Source organism: Megascapheus bottae, chromosome 1 (genome assembly GCF_031878675.1).
Source record: "Megascapheus bottae isolate mThoBot1 chromosome 1, mThoBot2.hap1, whole genome shotgun sequence".
In the NCBI taxonomy this organism is placed as follows: Eukaryota; Metazoa; Chordata; class Mammalia; order Rodentia; family Geomyidae; genus Megascapheus; species Megascapheus bottae.
Window position 1 is genome coordinate 18444376 of NC_143509.1, and position 22968 is coordinate 18467343.

The following is a 22968-nucleotide window of genomic DNA, read 5'->3' on the forward strand; positions in this document are numbered from 1 at the left end:
CATGTGATGACTTTGTGCAGACAGGAAAGGGTTCTCTCCCTAATGGGCCAGTCTGGCACCAGAGCTCACAGCTGTATAAGTAGAACAGAGGTCGCATTCTGCTCTTCACTTTTGTGTGCCCATGAGCAGTGGGTTGTCTCTAGAGCTAAGCATGTGGCAGATGCAGAGGTTAAGGGCATCAAGGTCGAGGCAGGCTCAGATTCTGATTTCTGTTTGAAGTGTGTGTGTGAAGCTCCAGGATGGGGTTGGGCTGTTTGTGACATTTCTAAGCCATGTTCAGGGAGTTCCATGCAAGGGGTGAGTTGTGCATTCTAAACTTGCTTATTTCCTCAGTTCACTCCTAGATGTGTGATAATACTTGGTGTCAGTAAAATTTAGTGGTTAAGTATTTCTTTGGGCAATTTTTAGATGCAGGACAAAAAAATTCATGACACATAAATAAACACATGTATGCCTACACCGTATAAATAGCATATATAATACTTAGATATTATATATGTGTTGTTTTCTCTTGAACAAAATGTCTCATTTTGGCTTTTTCTTTTTGACAGTATTGGGGCTTGATTTCAGGGCTTCAGTGCTGTGCCTGAGCTTTTTGAACTGTAGCTACACTTCTAGGTTTTTGCTGGTTAATGAAGATAAAGGTCTCACAGACTCTCCTGCCCCAAGCTGGCTTTGAACCATAACCCTCAGATCTCAGCCTCTTGAGTAGCTAGGATTTCAGGCTTGGTTGGTTCATTTGATCTTTAATATGCTTGCATCTGAAACAGACCCAGTCCTTAGATTTTGCTTCCCTCCCCCCACTCCCCACCCCTGCACCCCTTGGCCCTGTTTTCTGTACCTTTGTCACACCGACCTTCCAGCTGTTAGACACTCAAAACCCAGCTAATTTCATCTGCCTGCAATCTGCTCACAGGTGATTGCATGGACCAGCGCTTTCTGATTTTTAAGTGTTGCATGATCTCTATCTTTGAAGACATTTCTGAAGTTAGAGTGTTTTAATTTTGTTTATTTTTAACTCTTTAATGTCTCTGAACCTAAGATGCGTTCAGCCATCACCATGCCTCTCAAGTGTGATCCTTCCTCCCTCCCCCCTCCCTCCCTCCCTCCCGGGCCTGCTGATCACCTGCTTGCCTTCCCAGGCATACTGCAAGCAGGAACATCCTAGCTGGGAACTCACAGGTCTAAGAAAGAAGAATCTAGGGTGGGGGTGGGGCGAGGGAAATGAGGACCAACACATGAGAAAGGGTATCAATATTTGTGAAGTAATGCACCTTCCATCTGGTAAATATAATGTAACCCTTTTTAATAATTATAATAAAAATATATGAAAAAAAGAAGAATCTAGACTCTTCCTTTTCCTTCTAGTCCAGATTTTTTTGTCCCTGAGGATGGTAAAATAAATGCCAACTTCATCAAAAACAAAAACACACAATTAAATTCTCTAGGCGGCACTGTCCTGTGACCCAAACACCACCCCAGCTACCGCTGCAAACCTGTGCTTCTCCAACCAGATGCCTTTATTTTAAGCTTCATGCCTGCTTAGAAATTTTACCCATGGTCGATATTTATACGTATGAATTGTGTAGATATTTTCCAGAAAGATTTTATGAAGATTATGAGGGTTTTTTTTATTGTCAAATAATTTGGTTTTTCAAAACCTACCATTGACTTATTGCTTTGTTTTAAAAATGAAAAAGTTGTAAAACAATAAGAAAAATCTCAGTGACAGCCAACAGAATACTGATTGTAAGATCTGAAAGGAAAGCTTTCTGAGATTCAAATTTCCAATTGCATTGCCACTTATCTAAGTTATTTTCCCAGGTGGCACCACTAACTTACTTTGAAAAGTATTTGTTTCCAAAGAGGACTTTTTTTTTTAAACCTAACCTATTTTGCTTATAAGAAATTCAGTAGCTGACCTCTCAGTCTTCATTTAAATCCAGTATTGTGGAAGCCATTATGATGAATGACTATTGGGATGTCAGTTTACTGGATGATCTAAAATTTCTTGGGAAAAAAAAAAAACCATAGCAAAATAGCTTCCAGCAAACCTCCTTCTGATGACAACATTCAGCTCTGGATTTTGTTTTACTTTTTTTTTTTTTTTTGCAACTCTTCAACCCCCAGGCAGCAATTTTATATCTCAAAATCTTGGTTTCAGTGCAGAAAATATGGGTGGAGATGGAGTAAAAAGATCTTAAGTATGTGTATTCTCCTGGCCTTTGAACCACCTTTTCCTACTCCGGAGTGTATAGGCAGATTTCCTAGGACAATATAGTCATAAAAATCAGCAATCTAGTTTACATACCTGTGTTGTGTGCTTGCTTCCCTTTTATTTCTAGGAAACTGACACTTCTATCCACTTTTCTCCTTTCATGTTTCATCTTGAAGTAATGTTCGTTTTCCCTTGCCATTTCAATTTTGAAATCTTAATTCCTATTATGCTGGTAGTAGTTGGTAGCCCCTTTGCGAAGTGCTACAGTTATGAGAGTGGCACTGGTTTTAAGAATGCAATTGTGTCCTTATAAGAGGAACCCAACAGAGTATATAGTCTTTCTATCATGGGAAGAGATGTCAGAAGCGGTTCATCTGCCACCCAAAAGAAGGCCTGCATCTGGACCGACCCTGTGGGATCTGGACTTTCAGCCTCTAGAAATCAGAGGAATAAAGTTTTGCTGTGTGCAATTCATCTAGTGTGTGGTACTTTCTCACAATAGTCTAAATACAACATGCCCTACCATGGTCACTGCTATGTGTCACTTGGGGGACAGGGAGGTGGCCACTGCAAGCACAGTTAGTGGCCAATCAAAAAAGGTGGTAACCATTCAACCAAGATGGTGGCCAGTCAACAAGTGGCCAATCAGAATCCCTACACCTGCATTCGGAGCACAGATCAAGAAATCCCTAGCTTGTTCTGTCTGGGAATAGAGGAGACTGAAACTCAGAAGAAGCTAGTGAATCCTTTACATCTTGTGAAACAGAAAGCAAGAAAACCAGTGTGTGGTACAGGAAGGAAAAGCCATACAGTGAGCCAAGCAGAGGTGAAGCTGGAGCAGAAGATTGCCCGGCTTGGCTGCTTCCTGCTGCTCCCTCATCGTAGACTTCTAAAGAACAGGAGTTCTTTAAGAACAGGAGATCTCATTCTAGAAATCTGCCATGAAAGCCACTCAGCTTCAGCACCTCACACTTTGGGCAACTTTCAGTCTGAAATTTCAAATTCCTCTGAAGACTACTGGTGTGACAGAATGCATTAGATGTCAGTAGCATGGCCAGTTCTGTGTTCTTAAGGGAGGAAAAGTCACCCAATGGGAACACGCTGCCAGAAGTCCAGTTCTGTGTATCTAAAGAAGTTCCCCAAGAAACACTGTGTTAGGAGCTGGAGGGTTCCAACAGCAATTGGCTCCAGTGTATCTCCCTGCCTTTCTCCTGTGCTGCCAATCTCCTACACAACTGCAGTCACCGCTGTCCAGCAGGAGAGGGCCCAACCTGCATCTCTGCACTAACCCAGAGGCACCATCCTAGAAACTGTACAAAACGAAGGCGCGGTGGCTCACACCTGTCCTCCTAAGGCGGAAATCTGAGGATCGTGGTTTAAAGCCAGCCCAGGCCCTAAAGAATGTGAGACTCCTATCTCCAATTAATCACTACAAAAATGGAAAGTGGCACTGTGGCTCCAGGGGTAGGGTGCTAGCCTTGAGCTGAAGAGCTCAGGGACAGTGCCCAGGCCCAGAGTTCAAGCCCCATGACCCACAAAAACAAAAAACAAAACAAACAAAACAAAACCTAAGGACTTCCTAGACCGTCTTTAGTCCTTGTGTAATCTCAACCAATTTTGCAACTCATGATAGCACCAGATAAGGAAGTCGTCTTTAGTATACTCTAAACATCAGTGGTTTTCAAGCTGGGTACAAACAAGCACAATAAGGGCTTCATAAAAATATTCTAAGGACCTTCTACATGAAATGTTCTGAGGCATTGATGTCCCAGTCCTTAGCTTTCACATACTTTTCCAGACATGCCTTTCCCCCATTGTGGGTCTTCTTACCAAGGTGTAAAACAGCAAGAGGGACAGGCCCTTATTAAGGGAAGCTGGCTGTCTTCCACCATCATTTGTAGAGCTCAGTTGAAAGGGAATTGTGATATTTGAAATGAGATAGTTTGAATTTGGGCACATTAGGAAAGGAAACAGTAGAAATGACCTTCTCTTTTCCTTCCTCCCTCTTTTTTCCCCCCCTCCCTCCTTCCATTACTCCCTCCCTCCTTCCTTCCCTTTCACCCCTCCCAGTTCCAGGCTTGAACTAAGGGCCTTGTATTCTCACTTGACTTCTTTCTTTTTTTTTTGATCAGTCACGGGGCTTGAACTCTGGGCCTGGGCTCTGTCTGAGCTCAAGGCTAGCACTGTACCACTTGAGCCATAGTGCCACTTCCCGTTTTCTTGTGGTTACTTGGAAATAAGAGTCTTATGGACTTTAGTGCCCCAGTGGCTTTGAACAGTGATCCTCAGATCTCAGCCTCCTGTGTAGCTAGGATGACAGGCGTGAGCCACCCCAGCTCATGTGGCTTTCTTATATCTTGCTGTTTTTGAACCACTTGGGCCATTCCTGTAGGCTTGTTGCAGATAGAGTCTCACACCTTTTTCTGCCAAGGGTATCTTGAACCACAGTCCTCCAGGTCTGAACAGCTGAGATTACAGGCATGAACCACTAGTGCCCAGCTGAGAAATAACAGTTTTCCTTCGATAACTTAGTCCTCCATTCTCTGACTCTTGTCCAGAAATCTTCCTACCATGGGAGAGTCCAGTGGCAGCAATACAGTCATTGCCATGATAATACTGGGCTCTGGAAATGTCTGTCACCCAGGCCAAAAACCCAGGAGGGAATTCTAGGCTTTGTCTAACTCAAATATTACAGATTGTAAGGGATTAAGCTAGGAAATACCCACTGGCTAAGAAGAATATTCTCTTCATGCATGCACCACCATGGGCCAGCTTAGGTGATCATTGCAGACTGTCCAAAATTCCAAGGCAGAAGAAGCCATGCTTCACTTCTACTTCCAGGAACTTATATCAAGGGTGAGTTCATGCTATTTCTCGTTCATTTACCCAGAAAGAGGAATAATCATTTTCACTAACTTTTTTTTGGGGGGGGGGCATGGGGCTTGAACTCTGGGCCTGGGCTCTGTCTCTGAGTTATTCGACTCAAGGCTACCACCCTACGCCTGAGCCACAGCCCCACTTCCCTTTTTTTTTTTCCTTTTTACTTTTTTTTAGTGATTAATTGGAGATACGAATTTCATGTTGTTTAGTGCCTGGGCTGGCTCTGAATCTTGATCCTCAGATCTGATCCTCCTGAGTAACTAGGATTATAGGTGTGGGCCACTGCGCCTGGCTCATTTTTACTAATTTTTAACACATTATTGCTTCTTTCCAAGCTATGCTTTTTTTTTTTGCCAGTCCTGGCTTAAACTCAGGGTCTGAGCACTATCCTTGGGCTTTCTTAAGGGTAGAGCTCTACCACTTCATCCACAGAACCACTTCCAGCTTTTTTCTATGTATATGGTACGGAGGAATCAAATCCAGACCCGGTTCTTTGTGCATGGTAGGCAAGCACTCTATCACTAGGCCAAACTCCTGGCTCTGAGGTATACTTTTGGTATAATAACTACCGATGGTTGTTCCTCATTAGCCAATTCTCTGTTCACTTAATTGTTCCTAATATCTACTTATTAGATTGCTATTACTTAACAGGAATGTAGGGAACTTTGAAACCAACCTTTGAGACCAAGACAGGGCTAAGAGATCGTATGCTGCCTTATCAGTGCTCAGAAGGGTGAGAAATGGACCTTGGAACAGTCAAAACAGACAAGGAATGACAAATATATTAAGTAATTATTAACTGACCCTATGATGTTTGAGTTAGGAGTTGCTTGGACCCTAAAAAGTTTGAGATATTGGGACTAAGATGAACACAGTATGATTAATAAATGTTCATCTGTTCCTTCTGCCCCCTAAAAATAAGATAATTAATTATTACTATGCACACAAACTGTGGCTATGTTAATGATTCTCACCACAAGATAGATTGATACCTTGCATTCTGCACATACCTGTACTACCCTCCCCTGTACTGAACAGCTGGTAAGCTTTGCTCCCTGCTCCCTGATTGCTTCACTTTCTCTCTGCTCTAATTTCTTCCACTCCAGTATCTCATAGCCTTGTGCTGTACCAGGTTGTAGGTTGCAGCACAAGAATATGGTTTGGATTTTACAGAAGTAATAAACTTCATCACTATAACACCTTTTCGTTTTTGTTGTTGTTGTTGTTGTTTTTTGCAAGTCCTGGGCTTGAGCTCAGGGCTTGAGCACTGTCCTTGGACTTTCTCAAGGCTAGCACCCTACCATTTGAGCCTCAGCACCACTTCCGGCTTTTTGCTATGTATGTGGGGTACCGAGGAATCGAACCCGGGTCTTCATGCATGCTAGGCAAGCACTCTACCACTAGGCCAAACTCCCGGCCCCTTTTTTCGTTTTGTTTTTAGGTTTGCATTACTGGTGACCCAGTTTTGCTGTTAATTTACACAAACAACTCCTAGAAGACGTAGTTATGACAAATGTCACTCAAATGCATTTGGGTAAGCATGTTTCAAATTAAATGTACTTAATTATTTCTTTTTATAATCCATGACAAACTCAATTGTTTCCAGTCATTAGATTAAATTGCATATAGATATATACATATCTATCATCTGTAGCTCTTAATCATCTGTTTGTATATCTACTCTTCCATCCATCTGTCTGGCTGTCTCTCCCAGTATGTAATTCGTAGACATCGTTCAGTCTCCATTTCTTTGTCCATCTGAAAAATTTAAAACTTGGTATGATTATTTCTGCAACCAATAGTAAGATATTATAATATGAATTTTCTAACTCTTCAAGGCTGTTTTTAAGCCATTTAGAATACAATTTTAGCTTGAAAAGTGCTGTGGTTTGGACCTGGAATGTCACTTCAAAGGCCACATGGCAAAGGCGTGGTCCCCAGCTTGCTGCTATGAGGAAGTGGCAAGAGCAAACTCAGAAGTTGCATCCATCACTTCCTCTGCCTTCTTTCCACTCAAGGGAGCTCAGAGCAGCAGGTTGTGTAAGGAGGAAGCTGCAAATATGAGTCTCAGTCTGATGGTGAGGAGTCCAACTGAGCAAACATCAGAGAGACCTGGTTCTCCTTGGTACAACTGGTCACACAGCTTTAGTTTGGTGTTCACGATTTCTGCTGTCCATTCCTGTCCTTGAAGCCCATTACATCCGAAAAGCCAGGTGTCCTTATCCTGAGGCTCCAGATCAGTGTCTGGAGTTATGATCACTCCCGCCTTACCTTCTTGACACTGTTGTGTTCTTTCTCATTTGAAAGCCCATGCAACCATACCCAGATTGCTTTTTGGAGATAACTTCTATATTTATATGACCATATCTATATACATATGTATTTCTGTATATGTTCTTAGAAATATATAATCTTGTGGAAGACAAATACTTCTTCTTAATTTCATATTCAACCATTCTTTTAACTTGAAGCACTAGGAAATTTCTTAGTTGAATCATTTTCCCAGAAGAGGCAAAATGAAGTAGAGAGAACAGTGGACGCTTTTCGTGTTACCCAATAAGTAATTAAGCTATCCCCTAAATATTTCTTTTTTTTTTTTTTGCCAGTCCTGGGCTTGAGCTCAGGGCCTGAGCACTGTCCTTGGACTTTCTCAAGGCTAGAGCTCTATCACTTGAGCCTCAGCACCACTTCCGGCTTTTTTTCTATGTATGTGGTACCGAGGACTCGAACCCAGGTCTTCATGCATGCTAGGCAAGCACTTTAACCACTAGGCCAAACTCCCGGCCCTCCCCTAAATATTTCTTGTTGTGGTAAAGAGCACATGTACAGTGTTATGTACACATGTGTCTGTTCACATGTACATTTCATTGCACATATTTTTAAAAATCGTTGTTTCAGTAGTAGAGCCTTGATGTTTTTTTTTTTTGAGCCTTGATGTTTTATACAAACTAGATTTCTGACTTAAATGTTTCTTCTGTTAATGCTGACTAGTTTACCATCTATTTATTTGAATTCAGGAAAGGTTTTGAAGTGGAAATGTTTACATAATGGTCTGATTTTCTTGCAAGCCAATTTTGATCTGGTATCCAATTATAATGAGAACTTTGGCCTTGTTAATAAAGAGCAGCAGAGACAGAATTCCATATATCTTAATCAAGTCCCCTGTGACTAATTCATTCCATAGGTTTATGCTTGTAAATATTCACATAGGAAGTCTCAGGATCAATAGCAAGTTAACCCCAAGATGACTGAAAGTCTAGAAAAATATTAAATATTGAATTTTTTTTGTCAGTCTTGGGGCTTGAACTCTGGGCTTGGGTGCAGTCCCTGAGCTCTTCAGCTCAAGGCTACCCCTGGAGCCACAGTGCCACTTCCGGTTTTCTAGTGGTTAAATGGAGATGAGAGTCTTATGGACATTAGTACCTGGGCTGGCTTTGAGCCTCATGAGTAACTAGGATTATAGGCGTGAGCCACCACACCTGGCGAATCATTCATTTTTTTTTTAACAGCATGGGTAATCAGTGTGTTTTGCCCTGGGGAAATGCTTCTTGATTTTTTTTTTTGAATGTAAAATATGTGAGGTATTTTGGAACTGTCGCCTCTCCTGGGTGTTGGAGGATGGGCTGAGTGTGTACTAGTCTCTATCAGCCGTGGGGTGGTGACATTTTGCATTGCACTGGCTCCATCCAAGTTCAATTCAAGTTCAAGTCCATATCTTGTTGCTTAACAGTGTAGTGTATTTAGTAAGCCCTGCTGGAGCAAAGCACAATGTGAGGTTGTGCTAATTAGAGCTCCCTTAGGTGCAGGAAATGATGGCTGAGTTTGCTTCTGCCATACACAGAGGTTTTCTGGACACTCTGACAGGAAGACAGGCTCCACTGGAGCAGGAAAGATGTAGGATGTTTTCTTCTCTGCCTCTCTCTGATCCACACGCCCCTGCTCTATTTCCCTTTTCTTTCTGATCAGGAGAATGAATCTATGAGTGCATGGAGTCTTGCCTCTGCCATGTTTCTGCTTTCTTCTGCCTCTCCAGGCTTTCTTCTCTGTTCTCTTAGCTGCTTGTGGGGGAATCCCTCAGAGCTGGATTGGTTCATGATCCTGTCTTCTGGGATCAACAGCTGAAAAGAGAGATTGATTTGGGCATGTGGTTTCCAACTGGTTTGTTTGTTCCACTTCTAAGGACCAGTGGTAAGGAGGGGCACTGTGGGGTGCGGGTGGGCTGACAATGTCCTGCTGTCTGGGGCTGGGATGGGGGGGAACAGAAGGCCAGAAGGGCCTGGAAAGGCCCTGAGAGTGGCTGAGTCAGTGTGAGGAAACAAGCGCCAAGCCTGAGCATCGCAGGCAGAATAAATCTGCTGACTCCCACAGTAAAAGACTCACACAAGGTCCCAAGGACCAGGGTTGGGAGACTTCCATAAAATAATAGGGTCTCAATTTTCGAGAAGATGGCAACGATGAAGGAATTGAACTCAGAGGATGGCAGAAAGGGCGGCGATACAGAGGATGCCAGGCTGTAAGTCTGAGGGTCCTGTATGCAAGTCCTCTCCGGCCACCATGTGCCCACTGGCCCTCCCCAGGCACCCGGCTGTTCTCAGAACTCTTAACTGAGGAACAGCTAGCTTTTTTTTTTTATTTGAGGATCTACATTGCTGGAGACACATTATTCAGTTTAGTGGCTTAAACACACATGTGCATGCACACACACACACACACACACACACACACATACAAGACACTTCTATAATTCTTTCAAAACTTGATTGAAAGCAGCAGGACTTTTTTTTCTGTGTCCACTCATATGTGTCATACTCTGGAATTGATGCATAAAAAGGAGAAATTTCTTCCTACCTTTAAGTGTTGAGAGGAGGCTCCTGTTGGGGTGTCCCCTGTGAAATCTCACCCTGCTGGGGAGAGTCTGAATGCCAAATCCTCGCCACTGTGTAACCCTGAGCTGCCCTTCTCTACACACTACTTCCTTATAACCAAAGCCACAAACTAGTTGGTGGATGTTTTCCATGGTAATACATGGGAGCACTCTTAATACAAAAGAGAGCAACCAAAACAAAAATAGAACCCCTCCTTTCTGAAATACAGAAACATTCTGAAACACAGAATGTTGAAAAAGAAAAAAAGAGGGCTGGGACTTTGGCCTAGTGGCAGAGTGCTTGCCTAGCATGCACAAAGACCTGGGTTTGATTCCTTGATACCACATACTTAGAAAAAAAAATGCCAGAAGTGGTGCTGTGGTTCAAGTGATAAAGCTCTAGCCTTGAGAAAGTCCAAGGACAGTGCTCAGGCCCTGAGCTCGAGCCCAGGATTGGAAAAAATAAAAAAAAATAAACAACAACAACAAAAACAGAAAAAGAAAAACTGAGAAGACACGTTGCCTATTTGTTCTTTCACATCTGACTACTCTGAATCATCTCTTCATTTGCTTTTGCAAATATGAAGAAAGTTTGCATTCATTATCTCTGGAAATAGTTGACTTCCAGTTTACAAAGTAGGAAGTCATTTGGCATTGCAAATAAGTAAACATAGAAGGCTGGAGCTGAAAAGACTAAAATCCTTCAAGTTAAAAATACCTGAGGATGGGTGCTGATGGCTCAAAACACTAATCCTAGTTACTCAGGATGCTCAGATATGAGGACTGAAGTTTGAGGTTAGCTCCAGGCAGACAAATCTGAGAAACTCTTTATCTCTAACTAGCAAAAGCAAAATACTAGACGTGAAGGAATGGCTCAAGTGGTGGAGCACCAGCTTTAAGTGAAAAAGCTAAGCAGGAGTATGAAGCTCCAGAACCTGCACAAGCAAAAATAAATAGTTGAAGGGCAATTGAAGATAAAGTTTTCTAGTTCTAAGGTTTGTTCTAAGCCAGGCACTGGTGGCTCACACCTGTAATTCTAGCTACTCAGGAGGCTGAAGCCTGAAGATCACAGTTCAAAGCCAGCTCAGGCAGGAAAGTCTAGGAGACTCTTATCTCCAACAAACGATGTAAAATAAAAGCTGCAAGTGGCACTATGGCTCCAGTGGTAGAATGCTAGCCTTGAACAAAAGAAGCTCAGGGACAGGGCCCAGTAAACAAAACAAAACACAGTTGTTCTAATGTTATTAGCCTGAATTGTAAATACCTAAGTTTTTTTTTAAGTAATTGGAGAATAAAGTCCAGATCTGGATTGATTTTCACTTATACCATGTGGTTTTTCTCCTATTAGTTTCCTATGTAACTGGAGTGGAACTCAAATTAGATCTCATTTAATACCGGTGACATTGATAGAATTAACTACAAGAATTTAAGAGACCCAAACATGTCACATTAGCCTTTTATTTCACATAAAAAATTGTGTGTATTTAGTATTTTATCTTTGTAACATTAATAAGAAGTTGATGGGAGGGGTGGGGAAGGGAGAGGGGTATTAATGTTCGAGAAGTAATGTACCAACTACCTGGCGAATGTAACTGTAACCCCTCTATATGTTACCCTGACAATAAAATACAATTTAAAAAATATACCAAAAAAGTTGGCTTATTAGATTGATTCCAACTTAAAATGTAAAAATTGAGTAATCGGTTGATTCTGATGAATTTATGTATGAATTTCACTAAATTTATATATAGTACAAAAATGTTTAATAGACAAGCTTCACCCTATTTTTTTTGCTTCACCCTATTTTAAGATTAATTCACCCAATATTTAAATTATTTTATTACTTGGGAAGATTTGTCATTCAGAAAATTAAAAGACTTTGACAAAAGAAAATGTATGAAATTTATAAACCCAGTTTAAAACTCTTTAAAAGGTTTAATTAACTAACTTTGAAAATGGAACAAACTATTAATTAAAGGCTATTAAAAGTGACAGCTTGAATGTATTGAGCTTAAACACGAATAATGAGAATTGTAAGTTGTGAATAAATTAAACTGATCATTAGTTTTTAAAATCAAGTGATCTCTAAATGATTTACCTGAGACTACAGAGAAACTCATACATGGGAAAAGAGAGAAAGAAGGAAAGAAAAAGAGAGAGGAAAGAGGAAGAAAGGGAAGGAAGGAAGAAGGAAGGAAGGAAGAAGGAAGGAAGGAAAGAAGGAAGGAAGGAAGGTAGGAAGGGAAGGAAAGGAGAGATGGAAGGAAAAAGAGATGGAAGGAAGGAAGAGGAAGGAAAGAGAAGGAAGAAATGGAAAGGAAGAAAAGGAATAAAAGAGAGAAGAAGGAAGGAAGGAAGGAAGGAAGGAAGGAAGGAAGGAAGGAAGGAAGGAAGGAAGAAAAAAAGAAGGGGAAGGAAGAAAGAAAGAGGTATGGAGGGCTGTGGCAGGGAGGAGAGGAAGGAAGGAAGAAAGAAGGAAAAGAAGAAAGGGAAGGAAGGAGGAAGGAAAGGGAAGGTAGAGGAAGAAAGAAGGGAAGGAAACGAAAAGGAAGGTAAAGAAAGGAAGGAAAGGAAGGAAGGCCAGGCACTGGTGGCTCACGCCTGTAATCCTAGCTACTCAGGAGGCTGAGATCTGAGGATCATGGTTCAAAGCCAGCCCAGGCACTAAAGTCCCCGAGACTCTTATCTCCAGTTAACCACCAGAAAATCAGAACTGGTACTGTGGCTCATTTGGTAGAGCACTAGCCTTGAGCTGAAGAGCTCTTTGACAGAGCCCAGACCTAGACAAAAAAAAAAAAAAAAAGAAAGGAAGGAAGAAAGAGAGAAAGAGAGAGAGGAGGGAGGGAGGGAAGGAGGAAGGAAGGAAGGAAGGAAGGAAGGAAGGAAGGAAGGAAGGAAGGAAGGAAGGAAGGCAAGCAGGCCCCACCAAAGCTAAACTTTAAAAAAGAATTGTTGCCTTTGGGTAAATCACCTTCACAGTGAGAACACATTTTGTCTTAGATCCAATAAAGTTAAGACGAAAGATTCCAAAAAGGAAAGGTTTGGAGTGATTATTTTTATTATGTACTTAATTGCATTTTAATTTGAGTGAGGATTCTAGGTCTAGTGCTGGCCGTAGGTAAGCAATGACCCCGTGTGCCTGCGACCGTGGGCATATATCACTGAGTTGGTCCCCTGGTCAAAACTATTGTGACTGCAAGTTCTAACATTTGTGCTAAGGCTTTGCACTTAGACAATGTACCATAGGCAAATGATGCATTTTGGATTACATGCCTGCTTTCTTGTATAGTTGTTTGCCACATGCATATTTCATATTTAGGTGTATAGTTATTTTATAGCTCAAAAAATATAAAGTTGGATCCATCCTTTCATGATTAAATAGAATCAATATTTGTTTACCACTTATTCCCCCCCCCAATTTTGTGTCTTAAAAAAATCTTAATTTATTTCTGTTGCCTAGATTTTATGATCACGCAGATTTGCACAGGTGTGTGTGTATGTGCATGCATACGTGCTGGCTCATACTGGTCCTGGGGCTTGAACTGAGGACCTAGACACTGTCCCTGAATGTTTTTGCTCCAAATTAGTGTTCTACCACTTGAGCCCCAGCTCCACATCCAGCTTTTGGGTGATGAACTGGAGAAAAGAACCTCGCAGACTTTGTTGCCCAAGCTGGCTTCGAACCAAGATACTCAGATCTCAGCCTTCTGAATGAGTAGGATCACAGGCATTACCCACCAGCACCTAGCTTGTTTAAGCAGATTTTAAAAATAAAGTGCTCTTGAGTTGTTGGGGACCGACTGTGGGGTCAATGACCTTGGACCTGACCTTGGACCTATGCAACTGTATACACAAGGAAGTAACTCTTATCATGATGACTTTAAGCAATGTCAATCAGTTCTTATCATGATGACTTTAAGCAATGTCAATCAGTTCTTATCATGATGACTTTAAGCAATGTCAATCAGTTCTTATCATGATGACTTTAAGCAATGTCAATCAGTTCTTATCATGATGACTTTAAGCAATGTTAATCCTTTCTCATTTATCCTATATGTGATTTGTTTACTATTTTGTATGAATGTAGCCTCTGGCAACTCCCTAGTTTTAAGAAGAGTATTTAAGGTCGGAACTTAAAATAAACGAGAGAGTCTCTTAGGCGGCAGTCTGGAGCTCACAGTCTTCTTGGACTGCTGACTTGGGCTGTAGTCCTCCCGAACTCCATCTGTTTGTCTCTCTTCTATTTTTTCCTAGTCCTTGCCCCTATTTCAGGAATCCCAATCCGCGAACCCTGGTTTGCTGCCGGCTGGTCCCGGCAACTGGCGCCCGAACAGGGACCTGAAAATCTGGGACAAGGTGAAGGACCCCCCCCCTGTGGTGAGTAACACATCGTAGGACTATTAGGAGAGTGTATAGTCAGGAGAAAAAATTATGGGTCAAGTTAATAGCTATATGTCATATTTACCGATCTTAACAGGCCTACTTGAAGCCCATGGAATGTGGTTGGAAAAAGGGGTGCTTCAGAGCTTCCTACAGTTTCTCGAGGAGGCATGCCCGAGGTCTATAGAGGAGGAATTCCAAAAAGCCTGGCAGCAGATAGGAAAAAGAATTAAAGATTATTATAATGTATATGGCCCCGAAAAGACCCCAGTAGAGGCTATTGATGTATGGAATTTAGTAAGTGAAGGCATAGATCCTCAACATGAGAATGCTGAACTTGAATTAAGGGAACTTTATGAATTAAAGGACCCTTCTGAAAAACCTGAGGCTGAGCCATATGCCGCAGCCCAAGAGAGTCTAAGTGAGATCTTGAAAAGGGAACAACAACCAGTAGATATTGAGTATCAGAATTCAAATTTTAATATGAGGGAGGAAAGTTATGATGAGCCGATGGAGGACCGGATAGCTACAATAGAAAAGAGGTTAGAAGAAATGCTACATCTACTATCTAAAATGGGGATAGAGCAGAGAGCCCCTCCAGAAGTAGGAAGGAGATATGACCCTCAGGACACTATGGTTTCTGATTCTAAATCCTATCCCTCACACCCACCGCCTCCGGCTGCAGCCTTACGGCCTCAATTCCTTTTCCAACCTTTCAAGCCTAAAGGCCCTAGCAATAAGTCCCTTTTAACAGGCACTACAACCAGGCACAGTGCATCACAATTAAACCTGGCTCAGGCTGCTAGAGAGAGGGAAGATATTTCAGAGCCTCGATGCTTCCCTAGTTTAGTTGATCAGGATGAACAAGTATACCATCAACCTGTTACTGTTAAACTATTGCAGGATTTAAAGAGTGCCTGCTCCCAATATGGGCCAACTGCCCCTTTTACTCAAGTAATATTAGAGGCCGCGTGTGCTGGTATTATATGCCCAAATGACTGGAAGCGGCTTGCCAGAGCATGCCTTAGTGCGGGAGAGTACTTATTATGGGAGACAGAGTTCACTGCACAGTGTCGGGCTAAAATTGAAACAAATAGGTCTAAGAACCTGCCTTACACTTTTGATCAGTTGTTAGGAGAGGGAATCTATAAAAACACCGAAGATCAATTGGGTTATGCAAAGGAAGCCTATTTACAAATAAATGCTGCGGCGAGAGAGGCTTGGAAAAGGTTACACAATTCCAATCGTACAAAAAATTTAGTAGAAGTTAAACAGGGACCGAATGAACCTTATCTAGAATTTTTGTCTCGATTAATGGAGACTGCAGACCACCTAGTACAAGATGAGAACGCAAGGAATATTATAGTTAGACACATAGCCTATGAAAATGCCAACGCCGCCTGTCAGGCGGCTATCAGACCCCATAGGAATAAGGGAGGAATCACGGACTTTATTTCACTATGTGCTGATATTGGACCCTCCCATGTACAAGGCCTTACTTTAGCCGCCGCTCCTCAAGGAAAGACTGCTACTGAATTTCTAAAATATAGAGGCCAGAGGCCAGAGGCCCGGGCTGCTAGACCCCCAGGGCGTTGCTTCTCTTGTGGACAAATAGGACATTGGATGAAGCAATGCCCACGCCAGGCCAAGTTAAAGAGAGAAAAATTACCTGGCACATGTCCACGCTGTGGTAAAGGGAAGCACTGGGCTAAAGATTGCAGGTCAAGAACAGATCGCAATGGCCGCCCGCTTTCGGGAAACTGGAGAAGGGGCCAGCCTCTGGCCCCGCAAAACCATGGGGCAGTCCCTCCCTCTTCTCGGCCACAAGTAAATCTTCTAACAACCCCCCAAAATCAGTCTCCAGCCTCTTCCGTGCCACCCCAGGCAGCGCAGGATTGGACCTCTGTTCCTCCACCTGCTCAGTATTGACCCCAGAAATGGGGACACAAGCTCTCCCCACGGGGGTCTTCGGTCCCCTTCCCCCGGGAGTGGCTGGATTGCTGTTAGGGCGAAGTAGCTCAGCCCTTAAAGGGATACAGATTACACCTGGCAAAATTGACCAGGATTTCACTGGAGAAATCAAAGTTATGGCCTCTGCCCCGAAACACGTAGTATCAATCCCAGCCGGTCAAAAATTAGCACAACTAATACTTGTCCCTTTATCTCATGGGGAGACTGCTAATTCTTCTGCCCCATGCGGACAGAGAGGATTTGGATCCTCTGATATCTATTGGGTACAAAGCATAAAACAAGAGAGGCCTGAGATGACTATATTTATACAAGAAAAACCCTTTAAAGGAATATTAGACACAGGAGCGGATGTGTCTGTAATATCTAAAAAGCATTGGCCAGCCCAATGGCCCCTGACAACCTCTATGACTTCCCTACAAGGGATTGGGCAAGCAACTGACCCACAGCAGAGCAGTGCGATCCTTGTTTGGAGAGATGAGGAAGGGCACTCCGGTCATTTTCAGCCATTTGTCCTGGATCATCTGCCAATTAATTTATGGGGTCGTGATATCATGGAAAAAATGGGAGTGTATATGTTTAGTCCTAGTGCTGCGGTCACTAAGCAGTTACTTGATCAAGGCCTCCTCCCCTTTAGGGGACTAGGCCGAGCAGCACAGGGGGAGCTAGAGCCACTCCAACCCCAGTCTCACCCCCCGAGGCAAGGATTAGGGTATTCTTTAACGGGGGCTGTTGTTTGTCCTGCCCCTCATGCTGATCCCATAAATTGGCTCTCGGAAGAACTGGTATGGGTCGAACAGTGGCCTCTTTCTCTAGAAAAGATCATTGCAGTTCAGCAGCTGGTACAGGAACAGATAGACTTGGGACATGTGGCCCCTTCTAACTCTCCATGGAATTCTCCAATTTTTGTTATAAAGAAAAAGTCAGGTAAATGGAGGCTGTTACAGGATCTGAGAAAGATAAATGCAACTATGGAACTGATGGGAGCCTTACAGCCCGGCTTGCCTTCCCCCATGGCAATCCCAAAGGATACTTATAAGATTATTATAGATTTGAAGGATTGTTTCTATACTATACCCCTGGCGCCTCAAGACTGTAAGCGCTTTGCCTTCAGCGTCCCCTCTGTTAATTTTAAAGAACCCATGAAGCGATATCATTGGCTTGTGCTCCCACAGGGCATGGCAAATAGCCCAACTTTATGTCAAAGTTTTGTAGCTAGAGCCATTTCTTCCACCCGTGAAAAATTCTCTTCTGTTTATATTGTTCATTATATGGACGACATCTTGTTGGCTTGTTCTGACCCTACCGTCGTACGACAAGCCTTTGGACAACTAAAGCAAGATCTGAGCCGCTTTGGCCTTATAATAGCAGCTGAAAAGGTTCAGGAACATCCCCCTTTTACGTATTTAGGCCATATATTAGGCCCACACTATTTTAAAAGCCAAAAAATACAATTAAAAACTTCACCCTTAAGAACTCTTCATGATTTTCAGCAATTTTTAGGAGATATAAATTGGCTTCGGCCTTATTTAAAGCTGTCCACAGGAGAGTTAAAACCCCTCTTTGATCTCTTAAAAGGAGATACCAACCCTACATCCTTGCGCAATTTAAATCCCGACGCCGAGAGGGCCATCCAAATCGTAGAAAAGGCAATTTCCCAGCAACAAGTGAACTATTGTGACTACTCTAAACCATGGGGAGTTTACATTTTAGCTACTTCTCACTCCCCAACTGCTGTATTGTGGCAGGATGGCCCACTTTTATGGCTTTATCTACCATCAACACCCGGCAAAGTGCTGACCCCCTACTACGAATTGGTAGCTAATCTGATACATATGTGCCGAGTGGATTCCCGTAAATATTTAGGTCAGGAACCTCATTTTATCTGTGTCCCATATAATTCACAACAACAAGATTGGCTATTCGCCCATTGCGATTCTTGGGCCATTGCTTGGGCCAATTATATGGGAAAAATTTTGCATCACTACCCATCTAACAAACTCCTCCAATTTGCTGCGTGTCATACGTTCCTATTTCCTTCCATAGTACGGGCCTCGCCTTTATCTTCTGCCGCTTTAGTATTTACAGACGGATCCTCTAATGGAACGGCTGCTTTGACCATTAATGGGAAAACTCAATCTTGGGTTACGGGTTTTTCCTCCACCCAAGAGGTAGAGTTAGAGGCTGTTTTACAAGCACTCGTCCTGTTACAAGACGAGCCCTTTAACTTATACTCAGACAGCCAATATGTAATTCGTGCTCTTCAAGTCATAGAAACTGTTCCCTTTATTGGAACTACTAACTCCAATATCCAGACCCAATTTCGCCAAGTACAAACTTTGCTTTGTTCTCGCAACCACCCCTGTTTTTTTGGCTTCATTCGAGCTCACACTAATCTTCCTGGCCCTTTAAGTGAGGGTAACGCAGTTACTGATTCTTCCACCAGAGTTTATTTAACTCAAGTTGAACTTGCTAAGCAGTCACATGCTATCCATCATCAAAACAGCCGAGCCTTGCGCCGACAGTTTAAATTATCTAGAGAAGCGGCACGTCAAATAGTTAAAACTTGCTCCAACTGTGTGCCCTTCTCACCAGCTCCTCATTTAGGTATAAATCCACGAGGACTGCTTTCTAATCACATTTGGCAGATGGATGTCACACATGTTCCATCATTTGGCCGATTAAAATATGTTCATGTTACTGTAGATACTTATTCTAATTTTATCCTAGCCACCCCCCTTGCTGGGGAAGCTACTGAACATTGTATTTCTCACTGCATTCGATGTTTTGCTGTGATGGGGATTCCCTCGCAAATAAAAACAGATAATGGCCCTGGCTATGCAGGCCAAGCATTTCAATCCTTCTGCCATTCTTATAATATCACTCATATTACAGGCATTCCTTACAATCCTCAAGGTCAAGGCATCGTGGAGAGAGCTAATGGATTATTAAAACATCAAATTGCTAAAATACAGAAAGGAGAGTCGTATCCCGCTACCCCTGTGAATATACTTAATCATGCTTTATTTGTTTTAAATTTTTTGAATCTGGATTCAAATAATTTATCTGCTGCTCAGCGATTCTGGGAAAAAAGAGAGCAGCGTGCTTTTGCCTTAGTAAAATGGAAGGATCCCCTAACTGGTGCTTGGCACGGACCAGATCCTGTTCTAACCTGGGGTAGAGGGCATGTATGTGTTTTCTCACAGGAAGAAAATGATGCCCGCTGGCTGCCCGAACGCTATGTTCGGATTGTGGAGAGTGACAGTGGTCATCCAAGCAGCGACCCACTGGACCTTCACCCCCAACCCTCCAGTAATGCATCCAGTAATGCGGAAAAGACCTGAATTCATGTTTTTGTGTTAAGTGTAAAAGTCTCTGTTTCTTTGTCTTGTTCGTGTTACATATTTTTTCTTGTCCAGTTTTGTCTTTGAAATTGGTACCAGTTTTAAATATGGATCCTAATTTTTTTTCTAAAGTTTTGTTTTGAACCTGGTTCTCACCTGCAAGAGTAAAATTGGCAAAGCTCTCTTGACACAAACTTCCGGAAAATGAATGGCCAATATTAATTTTGTGCACTTTAAAATCTTTGAGTATGAATGTGTGTGAATGAGTGAGTGAACATGTTCAAGGTTTAATCAAGAAAATCATTTAGGTTTGAATTATTGCATTGTTTTAAAGAGGGGGGAGAATGGAATGTTAGATCAGCAAAAAAAAAAAATGAACTTGATGCTTGTATGACAGCTCTTAAGTCCCATTTAGAAGGTCGAATCAGTAGATTGGAGAGAGAACTCCGAGAGCATCAAGGGAGGCACTTAGAGCCGAAAAAAGAGCCTCAAGAACCTACTAGTAAGGTCCCAGAACAGCAGAGACAGATCACGTTGAAAACTACTGCAGCTTCTGAAGAATGAGGAATTGCCAGCACTTCAGATCCACCAACAGCCAATATCAAGCCAACTGCTGTTGTTTCTACTCCAAGTAAAGTGACAACTGAAGCTATGGTTGGGAACAAATCAACACCTATGGCCAGTAGCCGTCCAATGGTCACATCTGCAACAGTCACCAATCGAACAACTCCGCAGATCTAAGCCCCAGATGGATGAATTCCCCCCCCCCCCCCCCCCCCGAGAGGAATCGCAGTCAAGGATGGGATAAGAGGGGACGCTCTCTGACCAACCTAAGACAGGGCCTTCAGCTTGATCTGAAGAAGTTCCCCATGACGGGTAAGGCAGAGTCAGCGATCCACCCAACCTAAGACAAGCAAGTCGCATCTTTTAAAAGAAAGACGGGGGAGATGTTGGGGACCGACTGTGGGGTCAATGACCTTGGACCTGACCTTGGACCTATGCAACTGTATACACAAGGAAGTAACTCTTATCATGATGACTTTAAGCAATGTCAATCAGTTCTTATCATGATGACTTTAAGCAATGTCAATCAGTTCTTATCATGATGACTTTAAGCAATGTCAATCAGTTCTTATCATGATGACTTTAAGCAATGTCAATCAGTTCTTATCATGATGACTTTAAGCAATGTTAATCCTTTCTCATTTATCCTATATGTGATTTGTTTACTATTTTGTATGAATGTAGCCTCTGGCAACTCCCTAGTTTTAAGAAGAGTATTTAAGGTCGGAACTTAAAATAAACGAGAGAGTCTCTTAGGCGGCAGTCTGGAGCTCACAGTCTTCTTGGACTGCTGACTTGGGCTGTAGTCCTCCCGAACTCCATCTGTTTGTCTCTCTTCTATTTTTTCCTAGTCCTTGCCCCTATTTCAGGAATCCCAATCCGCGAACCCTGGTTTGCTGCCGGCTGGTCCCGGCATTGAGTCTTTCCAGTTGTTTGAAATAGCTGTCATGTGTTATGTTTATGTACCTCCTATATTACGTGTATATAATAGTATGAAATATATGAAATATAGACACACACACATCATAGCCTGCGTGGTTTACACACAGAACTTTATAGTTCTAGAGGGCAGCATCATGACCAAGGTACCCTGCACTTAGGCTTTCCTTGCTGATGTACAATGGCTGCCTCTGGGTCCCCACACATTGATGATTCCTTCATTAGACAACAAACAATTTACTTTTTCCTAACAGTAAATAGTAACATTTGTAAAATGCAAGCCACCAGAAATGTTTTCCTTGCTAACATATATACCTACTTTTATTTATTTATTTTAATTTTTTATATTTATTCTCCAGTCCTGGGGCTTGAACTCAGAGCCTACGCACTGTCCTTGGGCTTTCTCAAGGCTAGCGCTCTATCACTTGAGCCACAGCACCACTTCTTGCTTTTTCTGTGTATGTGATACCAAGGAATCAGACCCAGGGCTTCATGTATGCTACACAAACATTCTTATCTCTAAGCCAAACTCCTGGTCTAACAGAAAAAAATGTTAAAACAAACACAAAACACAAGGTACACGCTGAAAAAGGAACAAATATTTATTTATTTATTTATTTTTGCCAGTCCTGGGCCTGAGTTCAGGGCCTGAGTGCTGTCCTTGGACTTTCTCAAGGCTAGACCCAGAGCTCTACCACTTGAGCCTCAGCACCATTTCTGGCTTTTTTCTATGTATGTGGTACCGAGGAATCTGAACCCGGGTCTTCGTGCATGCTAGGCAAGCACTCTACCACTAGGCCAAACTCCCTGACCCGATGTTGAACATTTCTTCATGTGTTTATTGGCTATTCTTATTTCCTCTCCAGAGAAGTCTCTTTTTAACTCTTTAGCCCACGCATTAATGGGGTGGTTGTTTCTTTGAGCATTTTTTTATTGGGGGTTTACATTTTTGAGCTCTATGTTTATTTTTTATATAAGGCCCTTGTCTGTTGTATAGTTAATGAAGATCTTCCCATCTGTGCTTCACGAAATTCCATTCTGTTTGTCCCTTTTTGTATTTTCTGCTTCCTCTTCCCATTCATCTTCATTAGCCTTTGTTCCTCCTCTGCTTTTCTCAAAGGCTGAGAAAATTCTGGTAATATATTTTTTGACAGTATGACTGATTTGCACCTTTTTGAAGGACACAGGTAATGTGTCACAAATACCCTGGAAAGCCCTCCTAACAGTCCTACCCGCAGAATAGCAAAGACAAACACTGCACAAAAGCCCCAGGTCCCTGAATTAAACAGTGGCAGCAAGTCTGCATGTACACAGCTAGCCAAAACCTTGCTGCCAGACCTCCCGGGAGCACAGCCTGTACTGCTCACCACGGTTGGTACCACGAGGGAGCACTCCCATGCCATCTCTCTCTGCTTCTCTTGGAAGGTTCACCGAGTCCCTCTTAGTTCTTGGACCCTCAAAGCGCCTTAATTCCTCATCTTTGCAATAATAAATAGTAGGAAGAGCAATTCTGAATAACCTGTCCACTCCGTACCTGTCTGCTGTGGGGCATCCACTTCTGCAAACCTAACCCTAAGGTCTCCCTGTTCAGAACTCCTCTCCCACCCTGGCTTTTGATGGACAGGACACCCCCAGAACTTGAAATCCTGTCACCCACTCTTCTAGCAACTCTGTCCTTGGTTACGCCTGCCGTGGTTCTCTGTGAGGAGCTGTGGGACACCTCAGAGGCAACACGAGGGCTTCTGATCCAGGGGACTCTTGGATGACAAAGCTTTCAAGGTATGAGGTGTTTGGATTTTCTCCGCGGGGAG